Below are 14,250 nucleotides of genomic sequence, written 5' to 3' on the forward strand. Positions count from 1 at the left end.
CAGTCATAAAAATGTGTCCATTCAGTGGGAAGTAAAATGGATCTTTAAAGAAAGACTGCAAGATAAACTTGTGTATCACGAACAAAATACATGTCTGCTTCCAAAAGGAGAAATAATCAAAACCGTCCAGGCAGTTGGACTAGATTTCTTTTGATGTTTCTACCATTTGCCTTGGGAACCCAAGTCATTTCTATGTCAGCTTGCCCAAGTGGCTTGGAGAACAGAAGAGTTGCCAACCAGGACTCTGACTTTTTAAAGGTCTGTTTGTGTCTGCAAAATAATGGTGCTTATGTGTACTTAGGAGGAAATACCAAGCTAACAAGGAAGACCACAAATCCACAAAATTTTAATTTCAACCCTTCGTAAAAGTTAACCTCCACATTCATGTTTTGGTATTATGGATTTTCGTGACGACTTTAAAGCTTGCCATGGTATTTATGGTAATTTCATTACAAACCGCATCTTCATCTTTTCATTTCTTTCCTATTTATAATTGTACAACTGTAATTAAAAGGTATTACTACTACATGCTGTCCTAGCTAAAAGCTTGGCCTGCCAGACTGACAATATTTAAGACATTTCTCTGGCTTCATTTCTTTTCTCCATTTTGGAAGAAGGGTGGGGAGAGAAGGGAGGCAGTGGAGACTTTGGTCATTATAACCTCAAATCCTTTCATCAACTTCTCTTTGTTCCTTAAAAAAAAAAAATTAAGATTTTTTCCGAACAGTCCCCCCACCAAATGAAATGTTTTGATGTAATAGTTTCCATTTCAGCTTCTCACCACATCTGAAGTGACACTCATTCAGACTCTCTAAGAGCATGCAAAGGACTTCAAGGATTGTTGAGACTTGGAATGAATTCTGTCTTCCAGTGGTTGTGCCAGCAGCCTCTTCCCCCATTGCTCAAGGGGTCCTGGAGGCTGAACGCCACAACTGAGGTCCCTTTTGTCTTTCCTGTTCAGCATAGAGCGGGTACTTCTGTGTGAACACCTTTCCTTGTTCCAACAAGCTGTCCCTCACAAGTTCAGGAAGATAATTTAGCGGCAAGGAAACTGAGCAAAAATCTAAGGCAAAGCCTCAACTGAGAAAGAAGTAGAACAAGCTGATAATTAACCGCATTCATAGTCTCTTCAAAGAAGGTTGAAGCTGGAGAGGCAAGCAGAGCCATTGCGCTCAAGGAGTTCACCAGCTAACTGGAAGAAGGATGCACATTTGTTGGGTTTTGCTAGCCGACTACCCATCTTCCCACCAGAGAACCGACGCTCTCCCAGCCATGTCATTCTGATGGGACAATTCGTCACTGTCAGCCACCTACTTGCAGGCTAAATACACGCAACCAGATCAACAACATTAATGAGGGTAAAACAGCCTTGGAGCAGTCTGTCACCATTTTAATCATTAAAATGTGGCCTCGCATTGGGCCCAGATGATCAGATGCCCCCTTCTCTCATGAAAGACTTTTCTTGAGATCTTTTCCTGGTGATGGACCTTCCCCGGGACCATCTCAATCCACTGGAAGGTTGAATCTCAAAAAAGTAGGGGTCAAAATCTTGATTGCTTCACTTCAGAAAGGATCCTGGGTTCCTCTCCACACTCATTCTCTTTGTTAAACCACACAGAAAGGCCCCATTTCTGAAGCACTTTGCCTGGAGAAAGGGGTACAACCCACCTGAGATACAGAGTGAGTCTTCACAAAGGTACAAAATCTGCTCCAAAAGGACTGTCTGGTTCTCAACCAGTCCTTCACTATCCTGGCTCCATACTGGCATCTCTTGAGTGGTTCTTAGAAACTGCTGTTGCCCAGGCCACAGCCACACCTATCTGGGGATGAGGCCCAGGCATGAGGGTTTGTTTAAGCTCCCAAATGATCCCAGTGTACAGCTGTATTGCACATAAGAAGCTCTTGGCAACTCCAAATAGCTAAACTCTTTCTTTTTCTTTTATTTAACTGATATTCCCCGCTACATAATAAGAATACTAACATATTGTCATATTTACTGCATATATTTCTCAGTTTGCAATTTGTCTCCATGATTTTGCAGATACACACACACATTCACACACACAGAGGTGTGTATGTATATATAACATGCCCATACACATATATATGCACATATATATACACGTGTATACATCACACATACATATGCAAATATATATATGCATCTGTGTATAAGAAAGGCAATGCCAAAGAATGCTCAAACTACTGCACAATTGCACTCATCTCACACGCTAGTAAAGTAATGCTCAAAATTCTCCAAGCCAGGCTTCAGCAATATGCGAACCGTGAACTTCCTGATGTTCAAGCTGGTTTTAGAAAAGGCAGAGCAACCAGAGATCAAATTGCCAACATCTGCTGGATTATCAAAAAAGCAAGAGAGTTCCAGAAAAACATCTATTTCTGCTTTATTGACTATGCCAAAGCCTTTGACTGTGTGGATCACAATAAACTGCGGAAAATTCTGAAAGAGATGGGAATACCAGACCACCTGATCTGCCTCTTGAGAAACCTATATGCAGGTCAGGAAGCAACAGTTAGAACTGGACATGGAACAACAGACTGGTTCCAAATAGGAAAAGGAGTATGTCAAGGCTGTATATTGTCACCCTGTTTATTTAACTTGTATGCAGAGTATATCATGAGAAATACTGGACTGGAAGAAACACAAGCTGAAATCAAGATTGCCAGGAGAAATATCAATTACCTCAGATATGCAGATGACACCACCCTTATGGCAGAAAGTGAAGAGGAACTCAAAAGCCTCTTGATGAAACTGAAAGGGGAGAGTGAAAAAGTTGGCTTAAAGCTCGACATTCAGAAAACAAAGATCATGGCATCCGGTCCCATCACTTCATGGGAAATAGATGGGGAAACAGTGGAAACAGTGTCAGACTTTATTTTTCTGGGCTCTAAAATCACTGCAGATGGTGACTGCAGCCATGAAATTAAAAGACGCTTACTCCTTGGAAGGAAAGTTATGACCAACGTAGATAGCAGATTCAAAAGCAGAGACATTACTTTGCCAACAAAGGTTCATCTAGTCAAGGCTATGGTTTTTCCAGTGGTCATGTATGGATGTGAGAGTTGGACTGTGAAGAAAGCTGAGCGCTGAAGAATTGATGCTTTTGAACTACGGTGTTGGAGAAGACTCTTGAGAGTCCCTTGGACTGCAAGGAGATCCAACCAGTCCATTCTGAAGGACATCAGCCCTGGGTGTTCTTTGGAAGGAATGATGCTAAAGCTGAAACTCCAGTACTTTGGCCACCTCATGCGAAGAGTTACTCATTGGAAAAGACTCTGATGCTGGGAGGGATTGGGGGCAGGAGGAGAAGGGGACGACAGAGGATGAGATGGCTGGATGGCATCACTACTCGATGGACATGAGTCTGAGTGAACTTCGGGGGTTGGTGATGGACAGGGAGGCCTGGTGTGCTTTGATTCATGGGGTTGCAAAAAGTCGGACACAACTGAGCGACTGATCTGATCTGATGTATGTGTGTACATATATCCCCAGTACGCATATTTTTAATAGTGTCAGAGAGTGAGTAAAATTGCAAGGTGACAAAGCAAATAGCAGCAAGTGCATTATGACAGTGACACTAATGGCTCTTAAATAGAGTGCAAGTTCATTCACAGAAGTCCTGGTTCATTTAGTGTTGACTTTGTGCCATATACTATACCAAGTGCTGAGAACTCAATAGTTACTAAAATCATACCCAATTCCTGCACCTATGGATCCTAGAGAAAGACAGTAGACCGTAATCAAACAAACACATGGATAAATACTATGATATGTACACTCCAGGCCTGTGCTCTGGAGGAAATGAACGTGGACTCAAAGAAGATGCAACAAGGCACCTAACAACTTGGTGGGGTGGGGATGGGGAAATGGGGAGTGGATCTCTCTGAGATTGTTCCAAGGTCATCCCTTACTCACATGTTTTTTAGCTTCTCTACAGGAAAGCAACTAAGAGTCCATTATATGAAAGGAGGCTTTTTTCCCCCTGAGAAACTCTAGGCTCCCCAAGATAGACTTCTGGAATACTATATTTTGGGAACATCTCTTAACACCATAAATTATATTGGAACAGGCCTAATCAAGCAAGCCTTAGATATGCATTCCATATCGGTCCCTAAGGAGCTCATCTGTGGTTTGGTCAACCACAGAACCATCCATCCGCTTTGTAAATTGTCTGCAGAGAGTCATGGAGCAGAATCTCCCCATCTAACAATCTTTTCTTTGTTCCCCAGAATTCCAGGAATTCTAAGAATTCCAGGACTAGAAACAAACAAACAAGAACAAAAACCCTACATACCCTACAGAGAACTGGTGATGTTAAAGTAAGTTGTCAAACCAAGGTGCACCCTGAAAGTCAGCTCCTCACTCAATTTAACATTCATTTATCATCTACTGTGGAGCTTCTCTGGTGGCTCAGAAGGTGAAGAATCTGCCTGCAATGTGGGAGACCTGGGCTCGATCCCTGGGCCAGGAAGATCCCCTGGAGAAGGGACTGGCTACCCACTCCTACATTTTTGCCTGGAGAATTCCAGGAGCCTGGCGGGTTACAGTCCAAGGGGTCAAAAAGGTGATGGTTTAGTCGCTAAATTGAGCTGACTCTTGCGACCTCATGGACTGTCAGTTCAGTTCAGTCACTCAGTCGTGTCCGAATCTTTGTGACCCCATGAATCACAGCACGCCAGGCCTCCCTGTCCATCACCAACTCCCGGAGTTCACTCTAACTCACATCCCCATTGAGTCAGTGATGTCATCCAGCCATCTCATCCTCTGTCGTCCCCTTTCCTCCTGCCCCCAATCCCTCCCAGCATCAGAGTCTTTTCCAATGAGTCAACTCTTCGCATGAGGTGGCCAAAGTTTTGGAGTTTCAGCCTCAGTATCAGTCCTTCCAATGAACACCCAGGACTGATCTCCTTTAGGATGGACTGGTTGGATCTCCTTGCAGTCCAAGGGACTCTCAAGAGTCTTCTCCAACACCACAGTTCAAGAGCATCAATTCTTTGGCACTCAGCTTTGTTCACAGTCCAACTCTCACATCCATACAGGACCTGCCAGAATTCTCTGTCCATGGAATTTCCCAGGCAAGCATACTGGAGTGGGTTGCAATTTCCTACTCCAGAGGATCTTCCTGACCCAGGGATTGAACCTGGGTCTCCTTCAGTGTAGGCTGTCTTTAGAGTCGTACACAACTCAGCAACTAATGCTTTTCACTTTTTATCACCTACTGCAGAATGAGTCCTGCTCTGGGCTGAAAATATTTGTAGATCTAAAGCCTTTCAAGATTTATGCTGTTCCTTCCTACAAAAAGGCACAATTTTTATTTTTAATCCCTGCCCCTACCCACTCCAGGAGCCCTGCAGGGACTAGCATTCAATTAAATGAATGAGAACCATTAGAATCCCTGAGTTCCTAGGGATCTAGGAAAACTGATGGAATTAGGGTCAGAATGAGGTTGTCTTAGGGCTCAGGGCCTTGGGGTTCCTTGGTGGGGTGATATGTGTGGGTATCCACTCCTTTTCACTCCATAGGAATGTTTAAGTCCACAAGCCAACAAATTATTCCCCAGGGAACAAATACTGAACCCTCTTGGTGTAGTCATAGGGTGGGGCTTTGGAAAAAATTAGAGACGGAACTCAGAGTTTCTAATTGTTCTCAGAAATTCAAAATACTCTCTGTACCTTGACCTCAAAGGGTTTCTTTGAGGGGTTCTGATTTTATAATCTGATCACCAAAGGTTGTTATTGAGATTGTGTCATAGTGACCTGTATCTACCCAGAAGTGATGAGACCAGGGCTCTTGGGAAATACGCATGAGAGTAACACCCAGATGATCACAGAGGAATCTTACAGAATTAGTATTCAACTGGGGCTTCCCAAATAGTGCTAATGGTAAAGAACATGCCTGCCAATGCAGAAGACATAAGATACGCAAGTTCAAACCCTGGGTTGGGAACATCCCCTAGAGGAGGACACGGCAACCCATTCCAGTATTCCTGCATGGAGAGAGAATCCTGCATGGGAGAATCCCATGGACAGAAGAGCCTGGAGGGCTACAGTCTATAGGGTCGCAGAGAGTCGGACACGGCTGAAGTGACTTAGCAGAGGTGGCAGAAAAGATAGGTTTTACACACATAAACACTTGCACATACACACGCGCACACTCTATCTTTCATAAGACTAGTTGGTCTCTCAAACCTTATAGAGACAAGGAAACCAGGTGATACTTGAATGTTAGGGCCTAGGACCCTCATGCTGCCCCTGAAGGGCCAAGAGGCCAATGGGGACTTGGATATAAAGCAACTATCAAGCTGAAAGGATGACTTCTTCTACTGATTCAATTCACTCCCAAATGACTCAGTGGGTTTTTGTTTGTTTGTTTAATAACTACAGTGCTGAATTGACACTGAAAAAAAACAACTGTACCTACCATGGACTAATGGTCTCACCAAGTCAGGGGAACGCCTGGTTCCCCAAGTGCTTATTGTTTATTATAGCTTGTACTTGTCGGTTAGGTATTGCACCCAAAGTTTATTTCGTCTCTTGCCTTTTTAAAGTCCTTTATTTTCTCAAACATGATAAATGTTATTTTCTTCCCCTTTAAAGTTGCTTTGGGGTTCATTTAGTTGAGAACACTGACTCTCTGAGAACATCTGACCTGGTGACAATGAGGCTGAGTGGATCCCTGCTGGAGGGTGGGTTCTGAGTTGACACCAAGGTCAAGATGAACCTGTGTTAGGCCAGAGGGGGGCACATTCTCCCAGGGAGACTCCTGTGTCCTGGAGCACTTGGGACGGGACCACACAAGAGTGGGCTGGGTTAGGAAGCCCTTTGTGAGTTCCACTTTTCCATGAAGAAAACCCCACTATTGTCATTCAGAAGGATTTTTCTTAACTTTTTTGAAATCTGAGAACTTCAGAGACTTTCCTGGTGGTCATGGCTAAGACTCCACATGCACAATGCAGGGGGCCTGGGTTCCATCCCTGGTCAGGGAACTAGATCCCATATGCTGCAACTAAGAGTTTGCATGCCATAACTAAAGATCCCACATGCCCCAATGAAGATCAACGATCCCACGTGCCACAAATAAGACCTGGAGCAGCCAAAGATATAAATAGGTATTTTAAAAAATGTTTAAGAAATCAGATAATGTCAATGATATTTTCTTAAAAAAAAAAAAAAAAGTTTCCTCTACCCCTATCAGTTCAGTTCAGTTCAGTCGCTCAGTCATGTCTGACTCTTTGCGACCCCATGAATTGCAGCACGCCAGGCCTCCTTGTCTATCACCAACTCCTGGAGTTCACTCAGACTCACATCCATCGAGTCAGTGATGCCATCCAGCCATCTCATCCTCTGTCGTCCCCTTCTCCTCCTGCCCCCAATCCCTCCCAGCATCAGAGTCTTTTCCAATGAGTAACTCTTCGCATGAGGTGGCCAAAGTACTGGAGTTTCAGCTTTAGCATCATTCCTTCCAAAGAACACCCAGGGCTGATCTCCTTCAGAATGGACTGGTTGGATCTTCTTACAGTCCAAAGGACTCTCAAGAGTCTTCTCCAACACCACAGTTCAAAAGCATCAATTCTTCAGCGCTCAGCTTTCTTCACAGTCCAACTCTCACATCCATACATGACCACTGGAAAAACCATAGCCTTGACTAGATGAACCTTTGTTGGCAAAGTAATGTCTCTGCTTTTGAATATGCTATCTAGGTTGGTCATAACTTTTCTTCCAAGGAGTGTCTTTTAATTTCATGGCTGCAGTCACCATCTGCAGTGGTTTTGGAGCCCAAAAAAATAAAGTCTGACACTGTTTCCACTGTTTCCCCATCTATTTCCCATGAAGTGATGGGACCAGATGCCATGATCTTCGTTTTCTGAATGTTGAGTTTTAAGCCAACTTTTTCACTCTCCCCTTTCAGTTTCATCAAGAGGCTTTTGAGTTCCTCTTCACTTTCTGCCATAAGGGTGGTGTCATCTGCATATCTGAGGTGATTGATATTTCTCCCGGCAATCTTGATTCCAGCTTGTGTTTCTTCCAGCCCAGCGTTTCTCATGATGTACTCTGCGTGTAAGTTAAATAAGCAGGGTGACGATATACAGCCTTGACGTACTCCTTTTCCTATTTGGAACCAGTCTGTTGTTCCATGTCCAGTTCTAACTGTTGCTTCCTGACCTGCATACATATCCATCCATATACACAAATCTAAAACAAGAATTAAGGTACACCTACCCCCAACATATACACACATATACTAATAAGACATCTTGGTAATGAAAGAGTTCTGATATATGGTTTTTATCTTTATACCCCAGCAGCTAACCTGATTCCAAGTATAAAAGAACAGTCCAATAAATGAATGTTGAATTAAACTGAAAAAAAAAATCCCGCCTGGATAAAATATCAAAAAAGAGACAGAGCAAAGAGAACTTTAAGTCTATCTACTTCACTTAATTTAAAAAAAAAAATTGTGTTTGTTTCCAAATTTCTCTTAAGAATTGAAGCCATGGTGCAGTTTGACAGAATCTTCAAGTAAATAAATAAGTGACTATTGCCTTTTACATGTGAGTCCAAAACTTAAGTATAAAATTATACATTTGTAAATGATATTTTATTCTCTTGTATTCTAAAGGAAATAGGCCATGCTTTTGAGAAATGAATGTATTTGCTTTTTATTCACATGTCAGTGGTTCCCACTTTCCAGTTCTAGTAAAAAGAGAACTGAAATTCGGCTTGCTCAAGTTGGTGTAAATCCCTTGTCCAGTGAACCTGCTGCAGTTGCTGTCAGGCTGGCAGAGGACACAGGACATGAGTGAGCTATGTCGCTGTGGTCGATGAAAACAGCTTGTGGACATGAGCACCTCCTGTGTGGTGGGTTTGCATGGGATTCCTCTTCTTCCAGGTCTGCTCACCTGATACTGTGCCATACAACATGCTCCTTTGCACGAGTCAGCTGCAATGAGTATGATCTTGAGCTAAGGCTCTTTTGATTAATTTTCACATATTCTTGGTCTCTTCACATGCAATCCAACTGATATAAGTTCAAGAATCATCTTTGCCAACTGATTTCTATAGAAAATGATTTTTCTCTCAAATCTCCCATAAAATGCTGGCTGCCTGCCTGACATGCTAACCAGGAAATGGACTCTGTCTCTAGTCTGAATATTCTGGGTCTGCCTTCCTTGCTGCTCTGACTTGGACTGGGAAAGAAGAATCAGAGAAAAAGTCAAGCAGAAGAGCTGCTTTCTGATCAGAGTCTGAGCCAAAACAATCTTTCCTTTTGTACATCTCATGGCCTGTGTCACACTGTTAGACATTCTTCTGGGTCCAGTAGCTCAAGTATAATCACCACCTCACTCATTCTTACCTGTCCATTATCAGACAAGTGATAGTGTTGGTAATTTTAGGAAATCATGCCATGTCATCAGCCCCCCACTGATCTTGCAAAGCATAGATATAAAATTGCTGTACTGGTTTCTATTACAGAAACCACAGGAGTGCTATTCAAACAATTTAACAACAGATAACTTACAGGTACTAGCCATTCAGAACAAATACCTGCAGCAATTAACTGGTAGAGACTGTGTGCTGCTCATTGGAAATTGTTTTGTTTTGTTTTTTGGACATTTTTTTTTCCAATACTTATAGCACAATTATGGAGAAGGAAATGGTAACCCACTCCAGTGTTCTTGCCTGGAGAATCCCAGGATGGGGGAGCCTGGTGGGCTGCCGTCTATGGGGTTGCACAGAGTTGGACATGACTGAAGCGACTTAGCAGCAGCATAGCACAATTAAAATTTGTCCTTGAAACACTTACACTGACAAAATAGTAAGATTACATCTGCTCCAAGGAAGGAAGCCGTGATCTACAGTGCATGTGACAAAATAGCATAAAGGCGGCCACCTTTTCAGAGTGTGTAGCCCACTCGCCCCCTTTACATCCCTGATTGCTATTTGCAGATGTCGCCAGGGGGAAGCCACCACTGCCCTCAGGAATGCCCAGTAGCAGGAGTGGGCTATTTGCCATGCATCTTTGGATGACTGACAATCCACAGCCCTGCCCGAAGCCTTCTGCTTGCAACTTTCCCACCAAGACAGGCCGTTCCTGTGGCCTTCCCTGCTCAGAGCAGTTTTCTGTTCTGATTTGCTAGAAGTTTTTATGAAAGAAGTAAAGGATCATGGAGTAAATGACTGATTTTTTGTTGTTGTTGAGAACTATTTCTCTACACACCCAGGATTCAGTATGGAAAGATTCAAGGTTATCTTACACAGAACAGAGGTGAAATTTTACCTGCAAGGATTCAAAAATGATCCTCTGGTGATAAGGCTCCCTGGTTTGCTTTACCAAATTGTTCTGGCTAATCAAATCATGAGTGCAAATTATCCAGGCAAGGGAAATAACTAACAACTGCGGATCAGTTTCAGCAAAAGTTCTAAATCAACACTTAAGAGAATCCTCACTGGGACTTCCCTGGTGGTCTGGTGGCTAAGACTCCATTCTCCCAATGCAGAAGGCCCCAGTTTGATCCCTGGTCAGGGAAGCCACATACTGCAACTAAGGCTCACATGCCACAACTAAAGATCCCACATGCTGTAACGAAGACTGAGCACAGCCTAATCAATTAACTAACTTTAAAAGGGAATCTTCATAACTATTCAGGAACCACAGCTAATTAGTGCATATGAATGATAATGAGGCAAGTCTCATCGGTCATTTAAGTTGTTATTGTTGTTCAGTAGCTGAATCGTGTCCGACTCTTTGCAACCCCATGGACTGTAGCATGCCAGGCTTCCCTATCCTTCACTGTCTTCCCCAGTCTGCTCAAATTCATGTCCATTGAGTTGGTGATGCTGTCTAGCCATCTCATCCTTTCCACCCTCTTCTCCTTTTGTCTTCAATCTTTCCCAACATGAGGGTCTTTTCCAATGAGTAAGCTCTTTGCATCAGGTAGCCACAGTATTGGAACTTCAGCATCATTTAAGGAGGGAACCCAGTAATTTTAAGGCAGATGAGGGTGTCAGTTGATCTGAACCTTCAGAGCCTTTGTTAATTCCACAAGTATTCACTGAGTTCCTCTGTGCACAAAGCAGCATGTGTGATGAATGCAACAGAGTACCAGGTTTCAAAACACACAAGAAAACTAATCCCCTTTCATTCATATCCTCAGAATAATTGCTTAATTCTCTCAGATGTGTTCCCTCTGTAGATAGATCACCATGCTGTGCTGTGTTGCTCAGTCATGTCTGATTCTTTGTCACCCCGTGGACTGTAGCCCACCAGGCCCCTCTGTCCATAGGGATTCTCCAGGCAAGAATCCTGGAGTGGGTTGCCATGCCCTCCTCCAGGGGATCTTCCCAACCCAGGGACTGAACCCACATCTCCCGCACTGCAGGCCAATTCTTTACCATCTGAGCCACCAGGGAAGCCCCAAAAATCTGGAGTTGATAGCCTAGCCCTTCTCCAGGGGAATTTCCCGACCCAGGAATCACACCCGGGTCTTCTGCATTGCAGGAGGATTCTTTACCAGCTGAACTACCAGGGAAGCCCAGATACACCATGTGAGTGAGTAATTAGAGAAAAGGACCTAATAATCTTGGCCCACATGGAATCATGGGAAGCACTATTACAAAGAAGCCAAGAGCCTTGTGGGGAGGAGGCCTTGGTGTAAACACTTCAGCTCTGCCACTTACTAGCTGTGGCTTTGTGTGCAAGTTATTCATCCTCATCTGTTAAACAGGAATAACATCCAGTGTTACACATAATGTAAAAAGACTCTCACACTGTGCCATTCACAAAGCAAATGTTCAGCAACAGTAAAACCCTCAGGATATGTAAACAAGCGGTCAGTCAATTCAGTCGCTCAGTCATGTCTGACTCTTTGCGACACCATGGACTGCAGCACACCAGGCTTCTCTGTCCATCACCAACCCCCAGAGCTTGTTCAAACTCATGTCCATTGAGTCAGTGATGCCTTTCAACCATCTCATCCTCTGTCGTCCCCTTCTCCTCCTGCCTTCAACCTTTCCCAGCATCAGGGTCTTTTCCAACAAGTCATGTCTTTGCATCAGGTGGCCAAAGTATTCAAGCTTCAGCTTCAGTATCTGTCCTTCCTGTGAATATTCAGGACTGATTTTCTTTATGATTGACTGGTTTGATCTCCTTGCAGTCCAAGGAACTCAATATGAAACTAACAGAGCAGATGCTCAGTTCACAAGGCATAAGCTCTCAAACAGGCCCTGTGTTGTCTGAGGAGCCCACAGGAGGAGTTAGGGAGAAAGGTCTCAGATTTTTGAAGCGAGTGAATACCAAGGATCAGCCATCTTGGCCACTTTATTCCATTTCATCCTCACAACAGTCCTATGAGGTGGAAATTGCCACCATGTTACAAATGAGGAAACTAAGGTTATGCAAAGTTGACCTGACCAAGGTCACACAGCAAGACAGGAGTCCAGCTTTATCTGACTCCAATGTGAGTGCTTTTTCCTCTGAGCCCACTGGCTCTCAAAGTCCAGACTCAGAAGAGCAGTATCAGCACCAGTTGGGAACTTCTTAGACACACATATCCTCAGCTCCTCCCCAAACCCACTGAGTCGGAAACTCGAGAAGTGGGACCCAGGCATCTGTGTTTCAACAAGCCACTGCCCTATGCCGTGCATTCCCTCTTCAATGAGGATCCAACTCCTTATTCTGTATTTAACAAAAAGCAGGGAAGAAAGTCCTTGGGTTCAGAACGTGAGCTTTCCCTGACTTCTCAGCAATGATGAATCAAGCATCCTAAACAAGCCACCTCCTGCCCACTTCAGCCCGAGATGCACATCGTGAGAAAAAGTAGAAATTAATGATGGGAACCATTTTTCAGATTTTTAAGTCCCTTGAGCATCCCTCTGTAGGGCTTAGTAAAGCTTTCCAGCTTACTGTTGTCACAATTGGTGGTATCACCCCCTACCATGCTACTTGATCTTGGGCAACATGACACATTTAAGAAGCTCCTACTGGGTGCCAGGCACTGAAAGAAGAGTGGGGAACAAAACCAGCAAGGCCTCCCCTCAAGGAGCATACAGTCTGAGTCTCCTGGCATTGGACACCATTGGCCTTTCCTAGAATCCCTGAATTCCCAAGGCAGGGGACCACTTAGGAATCCCCTGCTCTTCTATCTGCTCACCACCACCACCCACCTATTTTTAGGATGCAAACCACTGTAACTCCTAAACAAAGATGTTATCAGGACAAACAAGACAATTTACTCAAAACCTCCCTGGTCCATACACAGCTTATCCACCCAAGTGGTGCCGCTGGCCAAACAAGCAGTGATCAGAGAGAAGCTAGTTTGGCTTGGAGGAGCAGTTTTCCAAGCAATCACTGACCAGGAGCCCAAGACTCTGAAATCGTTCTGGCCCTTAGGCTGTATATGTATGGACCTTGACGTGGGTCTGAAGAATCAAGCCAGGACCCATGGCCACTGGTACCTTGGTCTTCTGAGTTCTATGGGTAATGGATGCCAGAGTCATTACAAACCATCAGCCATGCTGGCTAAAGGGCAAAACTCCTGAATATGCTCTTTATTGACTATATAAGAATCATATTGCTTCCCATGGAAAATAAATACTATTTGAACAATAAAAGAACCCCTAATGCATATTCCACCTGCTGCTAGCCAGGGCTTTGAAAGCCTTTACCTTCACTGAACGATTCCAGCTGGCATTCTCCTTTGTGTTGGCTTTTATGGGCTGTAAAGACAGATCCATAGGTGTAGGTCAGTTTTTTTCAGAAAATGTAGAAATCTTGCCATCTCAACTCAACATACATTTCTCTTTTCTTCCCCCTTTCCTCCTGGAATTAATGGGGATCAAGGTCACTAAAGAATCAAATTAAAAGCTTTTAGATAGTTCCGGCCTGTACACTGACTGACTAGAAAACTGACTTCATCTGAAAGAGGGGAATCAATATATGGGGAAGGAGGGGTGATGTGTTTATTATATTTTTGTTTTCCTGCCCCTTGTTTAACTCACAGGCAATTTCCAGAATAAAATTCTTCCATGTTTTTTCCATCAAGTGGAGAACTTGAATCAATATTAATGGCAGAGTTTTTCCTTATTTAAATTTCCCTCCCACCTCACAATGTGTCTGCTACAAGTTTGTGTCATAAATCCCAGCATAAAATTCCCTGTTGCTTAACTTGCCCATAAATGTGGAGCATGTAGTCATGTTATATGATTCCTGACCTGAACATCAATTTCCTG

The 14,250-nt window shown here is 43.6% G+C and overlaps 1 protein-coding gene across 8 annotated transcripts in view; it reads right to left on the minus strand.

Annotated features, from left to right (window-relative positions):
• Nucleotides 1-14,250, minus strand: part of TBC1D30 (TBC1 domain family member 30) — a 292,159-nt gene that overhangs the window by 129,333 nt on the left and 148,576 nt on the right. For 2 of the 8 annotated variants that reach the window (XR_015163843.1, XR_015163839.1), the window contains one exon: nucleotides 13,692-13,737. The exons of the other annotated variants lie outside the window; for them this stretch is intronic. The gene's annotated coding sequence lies outside the window, so the exon portion shown is untranslated. Of the gene's footprint in view, nucleotides 1-13,691; nucleotides 13,738-14,250 lie in introns of those variants that run through there. 8 annotated transcript variants of the gene reach the window in all.

This window comes from Bos grunniens, chromosome 5 (genome assembly GCF_055505025.1).
Source record: "Bos grunniens cultivar Pamir isolate PY7600 chromosome 5, Bosgru_T2T1.0, whole genome shotgun sequence".
NCBI classification, from domain to species: Eukaryota; Metazoa; Chordata; class Mammalia; order Artiodactyla; family Bovidae; genus Bos; species Bos grunniens.